Here is a 19699-nt window from a genome sequence, read left to right as displayed (position 1 = left end):
AGTTTTTTCACGTAACAGTTCGTTCCGTGTGTAGCGCGTGAAAAGAAGTGTTCGCAATGGAAACTAATACATTCTTTGATTAGTGACTAGCATGTCTTTAGTGATAAAGACTATGAAAAATTAATTGAGGATATAGAGAAACGCCCAGCGTTAAAGAAGAAATATATATAAAGAAGAAATTATGGAAGGAAGTGAGTTTCGCTGATATAAGAAACTAGAATGAGCTATCCAGCCAAGAAAAAACAACACAGGTAGGTACATTTTTCGATAATGACATATCGTTGTCATACTACACACTACTACTTTCATTAATTTCCCACAACTAGAAAAAAAATACAGATAAAATTATTATTTTCAGTTTCTTTCAATTTCAAATATTAAAAAAAACCGTACTGTATAAAAATGGCCGATTTTAAAACGTGAAGAATACGCGGGAAGAACGAAGAAAGCCAATTTTTATTTTATAGCTATACGTAGAACATTGAGAGTACAGTTACTGTACAGTGTTGTCGGATTGCCGCTTTTGTTAGTTTCGTTCTGTTAGTTATTTCCAGTCGTTTTATATTTTCGTTATTCTTGTTATCTTTTGATTTGAATAATTGTTCTCGTTCATATTAGCTTAGACAATGCTGTTACTTTTGTCACTCATTGACGTTCAGGGACGTCATTTAGGGGGGGCAGGAAGTGCAATTGCTCCCCAAGAGGTTGAGGAATACATATAGGCCTACTTTAATCAATCGTCTACTAATATACTAGTACAAAACGTGAAAGTCTTATGTCGATTGTGTTCTTGCCCCCCTCAAGTGAAGTCTGAAATAACGCCCCTGTTGACGCTACCTTCGAAAGTTTATTTATATTTATTTATTTAACCATTGGAATGGGCGGTAGTTTTTTTTTTAAATGTCCGAAACCAGAGATTATGTGAACTGTTCCGGTTGCCGATTATGTAAATTGTGATATCAAATGCTCGGAACTTTTCTGTTGCCGTCGCCAGTGAGCGAGGGTATGGCAACAAAACTGTTTTGTCTCCGTGAAGTTGCTGACTGCAGGCGACAGCGACGAGATAGTTGCGCAACTGTTTTGTCGCCAGTGAGCGGTAGGCCTTATAGGAAATAGTCCAAATCATTTGTACTACATTTATGCTGGATTGTACCGTTCAAATTTTTATTTGTGATAACCGGAATACATGATAATGAAATCAAACAGCTTGAAAGGGAAGTGAAAATCGCCACCAATCAAACTAATTTCAAATTTGACTTTAACTATTGTTAATCATTTGTACTGGATTGAGTTGTTGAAATTTCTCATCTTTCTTATCAATAATCAGAATCCTAATCAAATCAAAAATAAGGTGGTGATCTTGGCTTGGCGTCAGATGAAAATTGTATTATGTAAAATATAACTTAAAAGTTTCAAAACGATTGTCCTATGTTTGTGCTGGATTGTGCCATTGAAATTTTCGTTTGTGTTGTGCACCAAAATAATAACGGAAATAAAGTGGTGATGATAGCTTGATAGTCATGTAAAATTCGCTAACAATTAAAATATATACAAACTAATTTCAAATTAGGCTTTAATTATTGTGCTACGTTTGTGATAAATTGTGCAGTGAAAAAAGTCATTTGTGCTGTGAACTGGAATATATAATAAACGAGGAAAAGTGGCGGTGATGACTTGCCAGTCAAATGAAAATGGCCATCACTCAAAATTACTGATGGGCAAACCGATTCACCTCTGAGATCACCGCTCAATAGTTCGCTCACTAAAATGAATCGATTCATTTGAACGACTCAGTGACTCACTTATTTTTTTACAACGGGGAGAGGGGAAAGTTAAAAACTAAAATTGTATTATCAGACTAAATGCATAAGATAAAATGTATTTAAAAGGTATAACTCCAATTTTAGATTACAAGCAGTAGAATAGAGGGGGTTCATAAGCGTGGGAAAATTTTGGCCTAATTTTGGCCCTAAACTGGCCTAAACCAGTGTGTTGCTATGCTAGAATAAGGAAGTATACTCTTGGACACCTACCAGATGTAAAAACAAGATAAAACATGCCTTTTTTCGTCTCCTCATCTTATATTGTTTAGTTATTTGAGCCCCCGCCAGCCCCTGTTCCTCCTGGAAAGCCGAATATGTCGGAGGCAAGTTTCGACAAGCCTTTAGTTGTTATGTTCATAGCCTTTTACGGCTAGCACAGGAACGCGTGGGAAAATGTTTTTTTCTTTTTTTTTGTGAGAGAGCCTATGCTCATAGTGTTGGATGCTCATACTCTTGGACGGCTATCGGATCTTCATCAGAGTCCTATTAGTTATCACGATCAAAGCTTCCCAATTGATTGATTGATTTTCGTCTTTTCGTTATGTATTGAATAGCTATTTTAGACCTTTACTCCAATCCTTTGATATTCAGTGATGGAAGCACTCCAATTTGATTGGTCGGCAATTACTTCACGATTTAGAGTTGAATTAATCCTTGCATGAAAAAAAAAGAATTTCACGTATTGATTTTAGCGTAGGTAGGGAGCTGGGATCGACACTCCCGTCACCCCCTACTCCTCCTGGAAAGCCAAAGAGCATAAGCGATTTAGCCCCTTGGTCCTATTCCCTCGAAATGTCTGTAGGTTATGAACTGAAAGCATGATATTCAAATGATCGAAGCTTCTCAGCAGATTGTATGAAATTGGTCTTAGTTGCTAAGGTAAATATTATATTTCATGATTTTTTTTAAAAAAACGTGGGATTAGACACAATATATGAGTCTCATAACGAAACACATACCCATGCAAAATCGTGTTGCTTAGCCCCTTGGTCCTATTCCCACAAAGTGTCTGTAGATTATGAACCGAAGACGTGATATTCAAATGATCAAAGCTTCTCACGAAATTGACTTAGACTTAGTTGCTAAGGTAAATATTGTATTTCACGATTTTTTTTAAGACGTGGGACAAGAAACAATATATGAGTCTCATAACGAAACACATACCTATACACTCCTCCCCCAGACCGCCTGCGAATGGATTCCAATGATTGAGCATATTCTAATAGCGGAAGCTTCTCATAGCATATCATATTGTTTAAAAATGTAGGATGTGAAATGTGTTATATGGATATTCACATGATGATGTCTGTTATGACAAGTAATTAGAATCACTTATGTAGAGAAATTAAAGATCAGATTATGCCAAATGAATTTGCTGCTTTGTTAAAGCCGTGACGAGAAATTGCAATATAACATATTCCCATAGCACAAAAGATTACGCCCCACGAAATGCCTGTAGGTTATGAACTGAAGGCGTGAACTATTTGCTTTATCTAATTTGGTCTTGGGATTCTCACGAATTCACTTGTAAGTGTTCATGGGAATAGAATTTGTTTGCAGACTGTTCTTTGATCGAATAGACTTTAGTTGCTCAGAGGAATATCGCATTGCATGATTCGTGAATATCGTATTTTCAAACGTATACAGCATTTGAGATTACATGTATGTTTGTTGTCGTCTTCACATACAAACATACTCACGTGCGACTGAAGATAGTGTAATCTGAATGCGAAAACGCTGAGTTATGTGTAATGTAAAATAAGTTTTTTAATAGATAATATTTACTAAAGATGCTATTTTGATACACCTATCGAATAATGTGTGTGAATAAGGAAATGAAACTTTGTTTCAAATGTGAAACTGAATAAGGATATTAAATGTAGCAGGGGAGAGGTGGGGAGATTTTATTCGCTTGGAAAAGCTCATATGTTTCTTGAAAACAGTTATCATAATAAGCTTGCTTTATTTTTGACTTCCAATGCTCTCCCATCCGTAAATCGAACTCAGGACCACGTTCATCACATGTCCGTGTTAGCTATTAGATCAGCTGAGGTGCTGAAAAGATGAGCAGACGGTACAGCGGCAAAGCGCTTACATTTGGTATATGGGGTTCTCTAGTTCGACTACCAGCTATCGACCATGACTATATATTAGCTCATGGTGCCTTAGCATAATGGGCATAATCGTAGGACATTAAATAAATTTGTGATGGACAACATCGTGTTCGTTGATTCTCATGTGGTATTTCCGCTTCATCTCATAATATCATTTCATTTACTTTAATCATCCTTTCATCTTAGCCTAAAAGAGATATTCGTGGGGCGTTAAACTGAAAGATTTCATCTTTATCGTTGCACACAATTGTTTTCCCGATCAACATGTGTAACATTCTACATTTAGTCGTGTTTCTGTTCTTATGTCTAGGTTTGGAAATTTACATTTTAATAAAAAATAAAAGAAACGAAAAATCGTCTTAGACGTTCCTTAAGTAGAATTACTTTGAACAAGAAATCTTAATTCTGTGGCGAGGGTACGTCCCTCATGATATAGTTCATTCTCGAGACTAGATAGAATACATCGAGAAGCAAGATCGACGATACTTTTACAAAAATTTATGAGAAGATCCAATGTCGGACAGAACTCCTTATAAAAGTCATAGAAAAAGGATTCATTCTGTTTTCACTGTTGTAAATTAAGGCTTTAATCGGAAGATATCCATTAAATCATGTAATATGGCAACTCGACTTGGAAGTACAAGACATCACATACAAATTTTGCCTTCATGTATTACTAGTCTAGATGCTCAGTATAATAATAAGGGCGTCAGCGCATCTCTCTTTGTTTCGGACCAATCTCATAGTTCGTGAAGAAAAATTTATTACTTTTAGATTCATTTAAATATATGTTAATTAGTTTAAATAACTTTTTTCGGTATTTTAAATTTTGTTTCCCACATAATCGAGTCGTAGGCCTTTCTCAAGTTAATAAATAATTGATATACATGAATATAGCATTAGCACTTTTTTAGCTGTAAAATTAGTGTAATAAATCTTTTGTACCCATGATAAGCAAATTCTCTCATTACACTATTCGTTAACTTACTTAGTTGCAAATTTCATTATTTATGCAATTCAGCTTATTTCGTTTACGATTTACTTCCTATGTGATCAAAGAAATGATCTTTGTTCGTGGAATTTCTTAAGACATCATGTTCTCACACAATGTTAAGGAAAATCGATGAGCTTGAAAATTTTCAATCCTGTGTGAATGTATTAAGTTTTGTGTCTCACGCAGGAGAGTCCTTTATTATTATTTCCTCCGAGAGATAAGAAAGGTATCCTGCGAATTCTTAAGACAATGAGGGCAAGGTGATTTAATGGTCATACATATGGAATACGTCTTCGAGATTGAACACATAACCCATTAGTTAAAGATGGCATCGTCAATGAATTTATTAACCAAACTTAATGCAGCGTCGTTAGTATCTTTTACAAAATTACAAGACTTAGAAATTAATAAAACCTATCGTATTGTAGATTGCAAATTAATTACAACCGTATATGGAAAGAAGGTTTGTGTGACTTGAAGCAGGACAAAAAGTGATTCTACCAGGACGATTTACTGAAAAAGTAGAAGCAGAAAAAGGCGCATTATTAATATATTTGCAAAGTGGAAACGTTTGTTTAATATACAAAGGAAAAAAAAAAGATTAATTTAACGGGACATAGCATGCACGATATTGAATTCACAGAGTTGAGCGCATCGTAAGTGTATGGGCATGTACATGATTATCGACTTCTTCTTCATTCTCATCCTTTTTCCCTTTCACGTGTGCTCAGACAAACATGTGTGTGTATGTGTGTATATAATGACATTCTGTACTGTTCAGCTATTGGAGTAACATGTCCATGACTATTTGTTCAACGGTGACTAAGAAAGAGTGTTTGCTGTTAAGTGTTCAATATGGACTTAGTTCAATGAAAACAAAATTAATTTGTATTGGTTTAGATAGTGATACATTTGAGCCAGTGATACGTATTGGTAAAGGAATTATTTTTGGAGTCGAGTTAAATTTGTCGGAGTGGGAAAAACTTGTACATTTGATCCCATTTGTTTCGGATTATTTAAATTCGCAAGTTGAAATTACATCTATAAATTCTCTTGGACGAAATAATGAATTGCTGATGCGAAACTTGATGGGTGAGAAAATAGTTATAATAGAGAAAAAAGGTACACTTCATGCTCCTCGAAACAGTGTATACTTAAATTCAAGCGAATGGTTTCATTTTTTGGAAATATTACCGTGTATTGAGCATGCTGTAAAAAAAAGTAAACTTTGCATTGAGGTGGTACGTGAATATTTTCAATTGTGTACAGTGACTATTCGCAATCATGTAGAATCGCAATGTCTTGCATGTACTGGACTTGAAGCAATTCATACGTGTGTTAATGAACAAAATATTATTAGTGAAATGAACAATAGTTTTCCGAATGTATCTCCGGCTTTGAAGAAGGACGGCGATATAAACATTGATGATGAAAGATTAAAATTGGAAATGAAAGTATTATGTAAACAAAAAATTACAGAAGCAATCAGAGATGAATTATTTGACAGAATTCAAACACAATCATGGTGGGGGAAAACTGATACTCAACCTGTGAATGATATCGATGAGATGGATATGTATTGATAAAAAAAAGAAGAAAAATATTTTTCAGTGTAGTGATTTTAGTGAAAGTGATATATATTTTATGACGTAAATTGAGTGACAAGAGGATATCTAACTGTCTGAAAATAATATGCATTATCAAGTTTACTATACCAATAGTGAAATGAAACACGCAAAGAAAGAAAACATATGTTTCAGTCTAGTGATTTTATTAAAGTGATATATTTTATACATTTCTGAAAAATGTATCATTCATTAGTCAGTAATATTTTACGTTGTATGAAAAAATCGTATTTGAATTCATTATTATGAAAAGAAACAAATATTTTTTTCAGTGTAGTGATTTTAGTGAAAGTGATATATTTTATACATTTCCGATTATGTATCATTCATTAGTTCACTAATATTTTACGTTGTATTAAAAATCGTATTTGAATTCATTCACCAATAAAAAACTAATTGAAGGGAGAAAGAGAGAGAGAGCTATTAGGTTTAGATTTAATCTTGTACATTTGTTTGGAAGTTTTACATTTTAATAAAAGTAAAAGAAACGAAAAATCGTCTCAGACGTTCCTTAGGTAGAATCACTTCGAGCAGAAAATCTTAATTTTGTGAAAAGTTATGTACCAAATTCATCATTTGAATTTTATTATTATTATTATTATTATTATTATTATTATTATTATTATTATTATTATTAATTTGGGGGAGTAGATTCGTTTGATATAAAGCTTGTGTACACAAAAATCTACTTTGTTTAGGGAGCTGAGACCGAATTTGGTACTTCACGATTTAGGGTTGAACTAATCTTTGCATGAAAAAAAGAATTTTACGTATATAGTACTAGGATGACAACTAAGTCCCTGCCGTTTTGATAATAATATGTCTACATGTCTAAAGCACAAGTATTTTTAAACTATCACTTACATAAGCGACATGCTTCATAATTGATAAAAATAATTGTACGAACACGATGAATAAAATTTATCAAGGTGCTGAAATCTCAAAATACTATTACTTGGGTAAACTAGTATTGTCAACGATTCGATAAACTTTTCGGTACGAAAAGAGATAAGTCGAAAATCGACAAGTACATTTTTCAAAACCGAAATGAAACAGAAACATCCGAGACTCATAGACAATACTAGTTCACTCAAGTTTTAGTCCTCAGACATTGTTTTAATGTTACATGTGGCATATATAAATACTTTAAGTTGATATAGCAGTTGCACGAACACGATGTATTTTCAAATTCAAGACAGTACAGAAACATTCGAGATTTATGAGCAATACTAATTCACACACATCATAGACTTATGAACAATACTAGTTCGCCCAAGTTTTCGATGAGGAAGATGTCCACATTAGACAAAATTTACAGAAAAGTCGGAATATTAAGGAATGGTGGTGATTTGACCTAGAACACACCTTTTCATTACAGTAAACAAAGAACAGGAATGAACATGAATTGTACCTGAAATGATGTGTAGGGTTCGGGTTCAATCACAGTTCCCATGAAGTGAACTTTGTGGTGTACAAACATCGTGCGTGCGTGAGTAGCGTTTATGTTTCTAACTTCTTATTCAAAGATCCACAAGATAGGTTATTTCTTATTTAAATGCTTCTTTCAACATTCCTACTCTATCTTTGTTTTTAAATCACGTTCACATTTTATGTTTTATCTAATAACTACAGAGATATAAAAGTAGAAACAAAATGTACAAATGAAGGGGGATTGAAAGATATATTATGAAGATCTAAAGCTGAAACCTCAAAATACTATTACTAGGGTAACGAGTTTTGCCAACGAAACTAGAGAAACTCCTCGATACAAAAAGAGGCAAGTCTCAATTCGATAAGTACATTTTCAAATTCGAGATGATACAAAAACATAGGTACGTTCAAAAAAGTTTGTGATAACTTGATCCAAGATCCAATATATTTTGAATCAAAAAGTTTCTTGTACGTCTTATATCTGGACAGCCACATAAAGTATAGCCAGATCCAGATTGAAAAAAAAACATAATTACTGCAGACGTTACGTAAATAAAAACGTTAGAACACAAGTTGCAGCTCTAGGAGAAACTATTACAAAACGAAGGTTTGATACATTTACCAATTTGTGTTAAGTATGGAACAAGTACAAGGCACTACTTTTCAAATAATATTTCAATCAATTTCTTCTCTTCTTTCTATCTGTCTCCAGGGAACAGGAGTTTGAACCTGGGACCCTCACGCACACGGTGTTTGTACACCACAAAGTTCACTTGGTGGGAACAGGATTTTGAACGCTCTGCCACTGACTGTTATTATTATGTGTAGGAATTTATAGCACATTGAATTCCGTCTTAAAAAGTGTTTAGTTTCAAGAGCAACATTATATTAAGAAAAAACGATATCGAAATTAGAAATTTGTACACGCAAGCCTGTTATCAGCGATGATTTTTGATTTATATTACCCCTGTTAGCAGTGACTTTGCGGAATTGCTAGAGTTAGGAGGATATAGATATTTTATTTTATCCGTAGTGTCATCACTTATCAAAACTTGTTGACCATTACGTGATGCAACTTTTTTTTCGCATTAAAGGTTCATCTGAAAATTTCAGATTTGTGCAATTTTTCGAAGTGTGAGTGGTCAGTTACAGTTACAGATTCGATTAACCGGATATAAGTCTAAGTACATCTTTAACCCTTAAAGGATCCTGGCTCTTTGGGCTATTTTTTAGACTTTCAGTCAAGCAGCTACTGTATCGTCACTATTTATCCTAGGATCATAGTTCATACCTCATTCTCTTCAGAATAAAGCTGGCTTTCAAATGGTACCACTCGCATGCTCATACCATATACCAGAAGCGGGAAAAAATGTCAAAGTGAAAATTTCGGAGGGAAATTTTTTTCTCGAACTTTGGCCCCCCTGGACCCCCCTGTGTGATCGTAGTCATCTAAAAAAATCTGATAAATAGTACTTGGTATACTGAATGTGTGTGCCAAATTTCAAGTTTTTATCTTGAATAGTAAGTGCGGGAGAATTTTTATCAAAAATTCCCACAATTCCCCAAATTACCATAAAACACTATGATCTCAGGGAAAAAAATTCCTGAGACATCCCTAATTACCCTAGGACTATAATCCGCCAATCATTCTCTTCAGAATAGAACTGTCTTTCAGGTGGTACCATTCACATGTCTCCATCATGTATCTAAGGCGGGAAATTCCTGAAAAAAGGGATTTTTGGTGCAAAATTTCCCTTTTTTCAACTTTTGCCCCTCTGGACTCCCCCTGTTTTTACGCAGAAATCGAAAAAAAACTTCTAGTAAATACTACTCGGTGGACTGGATGTTTGTGCAAAATTTCAATCTTCTACGTGAAAAAATAGGCCCTCCAGAAAAAATTTCCCTACCATGCCCCACTTTTACCCTATACAGAAGTATATTTGGATAAAAATTCACTGAAACGGCCCTAATTACCCTAGAATAATAATTCGACCGTCGTTCTCTTCAGAATGGAACTGCCTTTCAGACGGTATGACTCACGTGGTCCTATCATGTATGTGAGGCGGGAAAATGACGAAAAACGGGATTTTTGGGGTAAAAAATCCCTTTTTTTAACCCTTTGCCCCTCTGGTTCCCCCCTGTTTTAACACTGACATCGGAACAAAAAATCTGATAAATACTACTCGGTGGACTGAATGTTTGTGCAAAATTTCAATCTTCTACGTAGAAAAATAAGCCCGCCAGAAAACATTTCCCTACCATGCCCCACTTTTACCCTATACAGAAGTATATTTGGATAAAAATTTACTGAGACGGCCCTAATTACCCTAGAATAATAATTCGACCGTCGTTCTCTTCAGAATGGAACTGCCTTTTAGACGGTATGACTCACGTGGTCCTATCATGTATGTAAGGCGGGAAAATGACGAAAAACGGTATTTTGGGGGTTAAAAAATCCCTTTTTTTTACCCCTTTGCCCCTCTGGTTCCAACCTGTTTTAGCACTGACATCGGAACAAAAAATCTGGTAAATACTACTCGGTGGACTGAATGTTTGTGCAAAATTTCAATCTTCTACGTAGAAAACTAAGCCCGCCAAAAAATATTGAACATAGGCTTAGAAAATTAGAAAAGAAATTTTTGACTTATGACGTCATCACCTCCTATGTCTGGACGCAGGACGGTCTGAAACCATACGTAATGTCTTCTACAAGGCCCTTGACTTGGAAAACAAAAAAAAAACCCGGGCGAAAAAGCTCAAATAGAAGAGAAATAACGCAATGTACCATGAAAAACGCGTATGGTACAAATTGTACCATAGGATCCCCAAAGGGTTAATAGTGTAATTCAAATTGTGGACCTGTTGTCAACAAGTGCAGAGCTATGTAAAAATGCATCATATATTATATCACAGAATACTACATTGCTAGATCTAACCGCTTTCTCAGATTTGTTCAAAAAACGTAACACAAGACTATTGTAATTCGTCATCTGAATTACCTTTTCTTGTTTGTCTTAAAAAGCAATACATCTTCGCGGATAATCATTTAGCGCCCATACAGCCAGTTGAGAAAATTTCTTTTCCTATTACAGTACCGACTTGACAAGTTATCAAATTATAACTATTCCAAAGATAACGTGAAAACAGATTAATTCATTTTTTCACGAATTAATGCGAAAAGGGAAATTTGTCAACTGTAGAATACTTTCTTTTTCGTGTGTACAGGAAGATTATATGATTATACGTAATAATGATGCTACTGTATCTTCAACAAATATAGAGCAAAACTTATTGGCCATTACGTGATGCAACCTTTTTTCACTAGTGTAATTCAAATTGCGGACCTGATGTCGTCATGTGCAGAGTTATATAAAAATGCATCATGTATTATATCGCAGAATATTACATTGCTACTCCTTCTGTATATAGGATAGGTCAGTGTTTCTTTCTTTAGATATATGCTATCTTTTGTTGTTCAGCATTACGTCAGAACATCAAGTTAACACTTCTCACTTTTGTTGATGAATGTCTTGGTTTAATATTTATCTTCACACGTATGTAGTTCATTCATTTTAAAAAAAGTAAACTTGCGATGTTTAAAGATGTTGATGATGAACATGTACAATAGATTTCAATCTTTTAATGAAGTCATTCGATTCATTTTTAATGTTAGACTTTCGTTTTGAAAGTAATTAATTTTCTAAGAAACGATTACGTGTTACTCTTGTGCACATCACATCTTTGCAAATACTATCTAATGTAACCCACTAACATTTTGAATCAGGTCCAGTTGGGACAAAATTTTCTAAAAGGGAGCATGGACATGCCAATTTTGGTTGCTAATCATGGGCCCATGTTCGCCAAATATTAGTAACTTTAAGCATTACCTCATTAGCCATACTGTCTACTGTCTCCTTCGTATTATCACAATATAAAGTACGCTGACAGTATTCGTAACTTTTTGTAAAAGAGTGATGAGTAATCACAATTTAGTTTTTTTAACGGTCATGATGGATCAATGGTTGAGTCCCAATGGTAGATTGGCAACAACCAGTCCCAACATGTAGGGAGAGGGGGAGTAGAATTTAGGAGAGACCCAATCCAATCATATTTTAGTTCATTTGCAAGCCTACCGTGAAAATTTTAGGGGCGCTCGTTATCCCTATGGATAAGGGCATGGGTAGAGTGATTACTTCTGGTGCTTGTGGTTCCTGCCTCAATCCGAGTTCATGTTAATAGGTAATTGTGGTAAACAAAAAAACTGTGAGCATTAGTTCTCTTGTTTACTTCTACTTTGTTCATTCCTGTATTTTTTATTTTTATGTTTGTTATTTTTCTAAAGCAATTGTCAGGTTAGAAGAACATGTATCTTTTCTTTCTAGTACGTGTATTGTTCTTCTACTCATAAATTCAATGGATTTCAGGATGCATGATGACTCAGTGATATAACGTTTATTCACATTGTCATTCTATCAACTATTATTTTTTCGTCATTCATTTGTCTTAATCATATGTCCTTTTACCGAGAAAGGGCATATTTGTGGGACGTATCTTTATTTCTCCGGGGGGTCTTTACATGATATACAAACCTATTACATTTTAGGTTTGAGGAGTGTGGTGGCTCAGTGGTAAAGGATTTACAATCAGTACTTCGTTTTTCAAATGCTGAAGCTTCTTGGTATGCATCCTGTACAAAGCAAGTGCTGGAACTTAATGGCGATCCGTGCCTCAGATTTGTCAATCATCACACCTTCAGTTAATTACTCTAAAAAAAAGAAAGATAACGAGTTCGGAATTTGCTAGATTCATGTTTCTCCAAGGCTGATGATGATGATGATGGTAATGTTAGGTGTTCAGTATAATAATAATAAGGGCATAAACACATCTCTCTTTGTTTCAGACAATTCTCATAGTTCGTGAAGAAAAAATTATTACTTTTGGATTCATTTGCCAACGAATCGAGAAACTTTTCGGTACGAAAAGACATAAGTCGCAAATCGACAAGTACATTTTTTCAAATTCGAAATGAAACAGAAACATCCGAGACGCGTAGTATTGTCACTAATGTACCTGCAAACATGTTATGCTAAAAGAAAATGGCAACGTTGATTTTCACTGAAGAGTGGAAATACGAAGAAATTCTGTTAGGTGGAACGTTAAAATAAAAATATTTCATCTCTCTCTCTCTCTCTCTTACGAAGGGCATGATGTCTCAATGATTGCGAAAACTATTACTTAACACAATATGATGTTCTTATTCCGTAGCAAATACGAAAACTCAATTTAGAGGTACGTTCAAATCAGTTTAACGTACCACGACTATGCCCATTATGCTGAGGGAGACGGGTGATGAAAAATGAATGAAAACTTAGTATGTATGAATGAATGAATGAATGAATACTTAGTAGAATGAGAATGTATGAGTAGATCATGAAAACTCACGGACACGATGTTCGGAGATCGAACTAGGGACTGCATGCACTTTGCCACAGTGCACGACAATTAGTAATAAAAATTATAAGCTTACTTGATCGGAGATCGAACTAGGGACCGCATGCACTGGGTTGCGGAACAATGCTCTACTGCACTAAGTATTCATCTGGAAGAATAAGTCGTTGCTTTATCACTGAGCCACACACAAACTTTCACATATTTCTTACGTTCGAAACGTAAGAAAATATTTCAGTTTAACGTACTACGATTATGCTCATTATGCTGAGGATGACGGGTGATTAAGACAAATGAATGAATGAATACTTAGTAGAATGAGAATGTATGAGTATACCATGAAAACTCACGAACACAATGTCGAACTAGGGACTGCATGCACTTGATGTAAGCATTCTGTCACAGTGCACGACAATTAGTAATAAAAAAACTTTTTTTAGTCTTTTCCGCTGGACTGCGTAACATCGGCGTCCTCTGTGAACGAATACAGATTATTATAATCACACTTCTCAGAAACGAGATATCGTAGCTATGACACTGCATTTTTTCTTCTTTCACATACACACACAAACACACACACACACATACACATATACTTTCTCTCTCTCTCTTTCTTCATGCAGTGTGATAAAACAAGGAAATTACAGAAAGCTCTTCGTAGCCTTGCTTTGTATGCTTGTCTTTTTTTTCACACTAGAATGCAATCTGAAGATTGACTTCCAGACTATGTAATACAACGGGAAGCCACATAAAAGAGCTATGTCTATCCGTCTAATTGACTGATTGAAATGTTCATGCTTTAAGGATGCTGATAACTTCTAGATCATCATTTTGTACTTACATTTTCAAAACGAAACAAGACGATTAAAGATTTTTGAGAATACTTTGAGAATCAACACTCAAAACAGTAAGATCAAGAACTGGTTTCTTTGAAAAACAATTCACCGTTCCAAAATAAATTCTATCATCTCTTTATCAAATTGAAATGATAGAAATTATTTCTGGTTTTAATACTGATTATCATAAATCCGATCCGATCTTTATTTTCCGTGGGGGTCTTTACATGATGTACAAACCTGTTACATTTTAGGCTTGACGAGTATGATGGCTCAGTGATAGAGGATTTACAGCCAGTATTTTGGGGTCCCTGATTCGATCGCGGTTCACACCGTATGAACTTTCTGATAAATTCAAAAATCTACAAACACAACGTTCTTCACCGTAAACGTACGTTGTACTGTGATCGAAAAAAAGACGTCCGTACGGTTCCTTTTCAGATCAACCATTCTAAATGAAGTTTCTTAACTCCTAAAAGAGAAGTATCGGAATAACAACAACATTAGTATACTAATTTAAAAATCCTACCGTATTGATTGATCACAAAATACAAATTTTATGTGAAAATAATAAAAGATTTCAATTTCACTATATTATTATTATTATTAAATGCACTAGAATTAGTACTACACTGTTCAGTATAAATGAAAAATATTTTCTGCTTCTTTATGAACAGAAGTCCACTTCATTGACACCCATCAACTTTAAAGATCGTTTTCCGTCAAACTTGACTGTGTTTGTACACTATCAAATAAATCAGTCATAATTGAATCTATGAGTTTTTTGTTTATATTCTGAAAACAAGCGGAATCAAATGTACAAGTTTTCCCATTCTGTTAAAATTTCACTTAAATCCAAATACAAGGCCTTTACCAACACGATTCACTTATTCAAATGTGCCACTTTTCAGTACAATACACATTAATTTGCCTTTCATTAAATTAAGACCGTATGCACCATTTAATATGACAAGGAGGAGAAACAACCATGTTTCGTCTTGTTTATATATGTCCTATACACTTACGATTATGATATCAGTTCAGTAAATTCAAGATTGTGCATGTTACGTCCAAATAAATTAATCTTCATTCCTTTATATATTAAACATATATTTCCATTTTCCAAATACGATGCTAATGCATCTGGAGGTTATACATAATAGCACATACGTAAATTATTTGTATAAATACATATTGTTTTGATAACTTTCGAATATGTACATGTACTTTTTACAGTTATATACAAAGAAAAAGTATGTAATGGAACTTTATTCAAGTTTCACTTCAAATTGTCCCATATTGAAAATTAAGTTCCTTATTGCAACTTTTACTGGCATTTTTATGTATATTGAGGGGCAAAACATTTATATGCACCACTATATGGTAATTCTGGCATTTGTTGGAATGGTATCCTTTCAGATACAGAATTTGGTCGCAGTTCCATTCTTAATCTTCCACTATTCGTATTTTTATAATCGTCTGCTTAAATGAAATCTTGCTTACGTTTCTATGTTCAATTATGTTCGAAATCTATGGAAGTCAATATTACAAAGTAACTTATGATTTACACAGCCATGTTATTTCAGCAGATGATCAACAGAGACTAATGACACTATGCATACAAATATCTGTGCACACATGCATGATGCAGGAAGGGATGACGGAGAAGAAATCATGTTTCATCTTGTTTTATACATGTACCATACACTTACGAAAGACCACGATCGTTTGGGATCCGGGTTCGATTCTCGATGAGAAAGCATTTTTTTTCATATAAGGATTAATTTAACTCTAAATCGTAAAGTACAGGTATTGTGTTCGATTCCTGTGAGAGACCTTTCAAAATTAAAGCATATTAAGGGTCCGAGTTCGATTCTCGATGACAAAGCATTCAATACTTTAAGACAATGTTCCTCTGGGGAAATCGGTTGCGATGATGTGCAAGTCAGCCGAAAATGTTTATACATGTCCCATATACTTGCGAAGAACCGCGACCCTTGGGGGTCCAGGGTTCGATTCTTGATGAGAAAGCATTAAATATTTTCAGGCATTAAGTTAATTCGATCCTTTCTATCGTGAAAACGAAGTGATATATACGTGAAATTCTTATTTTTTTTATGCGAGGATTAATTCAACTCTAAATCGTGAAGTACTGGTCTCGCGTTCGATTCCGATGAGAGAACTTTCAAAATAAAAGCATATTTAGGGTTCTGGTTCGATTCTTAGTGAAAGAGCATTAAATATTTTGGACATTAAATTATTTCGTTCCTTTCTGTCGTGAAACTGTAGCGCCCCAGAGGGCCCTAATCCCTGGCAGGCTACGGCTAAGTCTGACGCTCAGTGCCGGAGCACCGAGTTAATAGGTGTGTGAAAGGGGTCGCCACCTGTGAACTGCTTGGAACACAGGAAAGAAGTAAGCAAAACACCAAAGACATGGTAAACCTGCATCTAGACGATCTAATAGAAACATAACACAACTATACAACGGTAAACGAATCCAACCTGTGCGAGACTGCCACCTGTACACTCTACGAGTGCACAGAGAACAGCCCTTTCCTTGTGCCGTGATTTCTTTACCTGAGAATAAAACAAGGAAAACTCAACCATTAAAAATACACCTGTAAGGTTTGGTTTCTTCAAATGTAAAATTGTGATTATATGGGTGGTAATATTTATTTGACTGAGTAAATATTCACATGTGAGATTAATCAATACTTATAATACACGTGTAAATGGAATGACTAGGTTTTCTGACATTGAGATTGAAACCAAACAACATAAAGTTTCTGTAACTCTTAAACCTACACAGTCATGGGACTAATTAAACTTGTACTGAATAAAAAAAACATTGAAAGATAATAAAGATAAAAGAAAAAAAAGAACATATTACATGGATAATAAATACTCATAGGATACATACTACAAGCAAAATATTATGTTAATAAGTTTACCATGGATTTAGTACTTATTTAGTACAAAATAGCTCGAGCAATTTAACTTTAGTAACCACGACTAGCCGGGTGGACATAGAATTGAGTGAGACCTGAGTATAAACAAACATCATACACTACCAAATTATTACTAAAAAGGCTAATAAACCCTTTTCAAGAGAAACATCATGTTATATTGTGATTGTTTATAGCAGACGTTGCCAAGACGAACAATCGATCCTGACGGAGTAGGATTATTTAAGGTGGACAGGAGGTGGACAAGTTAGATAGACATAGCTGCAAAACATTGTAACAAGTCACGCCAATTGACATTGTAACATACCACAATAATATAGACATTGGGACATACCTAATAAAAAATAAACCATGTAGTCAATTCTAGTGGAACACTACTGCGGCTAAGATACCTTCAGGCAGAGATTAAGAAGAAAGAACCAGAACGAAAACAGTATGACTCCTACAAAGAGTTAAATCAGTTGTAACACAACCATGACAACCAAAGAGGACAACACTCTTGACCAACTTGTGCTACGTGGCCAAGCAAACTTTAAACGGTGGAGACGTGCTCGTGGCTTAACCATAATGATCTTGAAGGATAGTTATAAGCTATGCACTTCATCTTATTCATAAACTGCTTCTGAAGTAACTAAGACTTCTGATAAATACAACTGATTACCTGCAAACCAACATTTTAATAGTGCACTGGCAAATCCACAAGAGGGTGCGATATGTGCACATTACGTCGATAAATCACTGAAAGTGAAGACAAATTCTGTGCAAAGCAGAATTATTAGCCGGCTGCGAAGGCGGGCTCTTATCACATGGGGTACTTACCCTTATGGCAGGCATTGGATAAATATGACATACTATCATTTTCTCAAATACACTTTCTACACAAGCGAGAAACATTTCCAAAAGAACACTGATTACACGAGACACACGAATTACTGCATCACTCACACACGTAACATTGAGGCTTGGATAAATTGACCAATCACTATCGCTGGGTTGATCCTCTGGATTATTCAGCACTGGAGTCTGACTGTAGGAAGACATCCTCATTTCAAATGACCTTTCCCCGGGCAGAGAGGAGATGGTGGGGCATCCACTTCCTGGATGACAATGGGCAGTCCCGATGATACGGTGATGGTACACCGATTTAAGATTATAAACCTGAATGAACTATATGAATAGCACGAACGTTGGGTTATCACCACAACCTTAAGACTGGTTGCTTTACCAAGATACTGAAGAAGCGCTTGAGCAAAACACGCACAAGTAAACTTCATGGCTTGGAACTCTACACCTCCAAAGTACAAGATTCTACTCCATTTACAGGACTTATTGTTGCATGTTCACCTTCGCACATAACAAACGAAAATAATTGCTTAGATTGACTATAAGGTTACACGAACTTGGACTGCTGTGCCATAAATTCAAGATTATCATAAAGATGCGATAATTACTCAACCATACGGACTGATCACTCGGCTTGTTGTGTTGGCTGCTTACTGGAATGCACTCGCAGAAGGCTAGTTTGTCCTTGATGGGTTGACAATACGATCTTGGAACTTCCATGGTAGGTAACTGAACCGATGCAAAGTGATAATGCAGATGGAAAAGATAATCAAACATTGCGTTGCTTCATTGCCGACGTGGATGGGTTGGGGGGCCCCGCTACCAAGAGCTTAGCTGTGCATAATGAGATTTAGTTTAAGCCACAAACTAAATATGTGCGCTAATAGTGGCATAGTGACAAAGCCACTCCCTAAAACTGCACACTATATATGTAAATTTGCTTCTACGAAATTATTGAAGATAACTTGAGAAATTCGCGCACACAATGTCGACTCACGTGGTAGGCTAAGGCAGGAACCTGTTTCCCAACTCCATCCAAATATTGCTGCTACTCAGACTAGTTGCACAAACTGGCTGTGAGGAATCGTTCCCTATATTGCAAAGTGAACTAAAACCACTTTGGATTCTCGGATGACCACTAATAAACAATATTTATCGAAAATATGTCGGCAGGCGAAAATTACTATCACCCATTACGTTTTCATTTTTCTGGCTGAGTACCCAGAATCCTTTGCGCGCACCCGCGAACATGATGTTTCAACAGGGTTGCCAAATACAAATGGTTACAAGAAGTATATTGTAAGTTATACTAGTAATACAATTGAAGATAAGTTATAAAGGGGCGTTACAAAACGAAGTGCTATATACGTGAAATTCTTTTTTTTATGCGAGGATTAATTCAACTCAACGGTCATGAAGTACAGGTCTTGCGTTTGATTCCCGTGTCCTGGTTAGATCCTCGATGAGAAAGCATTAAATATTTTCAGGCATTAAGGTAATTCGATCGTTTCTGTCGTGAAAACGAAGTGCTATATACGTGAAATTCTTTTTTTTTTTTCATGCAAGGATTAATTCAACTCTAAATCGTGAAGTACTGGTCTTGCGTTCGATTCCGGTGA

Source organism: Thermobia domestica, chromosome 15 (assembly GCF_964235325.1).
Source record: "Thermobia domestica chromosome 15, izTheDome1.hap1.1, whole genome shotgun sequence".
In the NCBI taxonomy this organism is placed as follows: Eukaryota; Metazoa; Arthropoda; class Insecta; order Zygentoma; family Lepismatidae; genus Thermobia; species Thermobia domestica.
Note: the sequence above shows the minus strand (reverse complement) of the source record.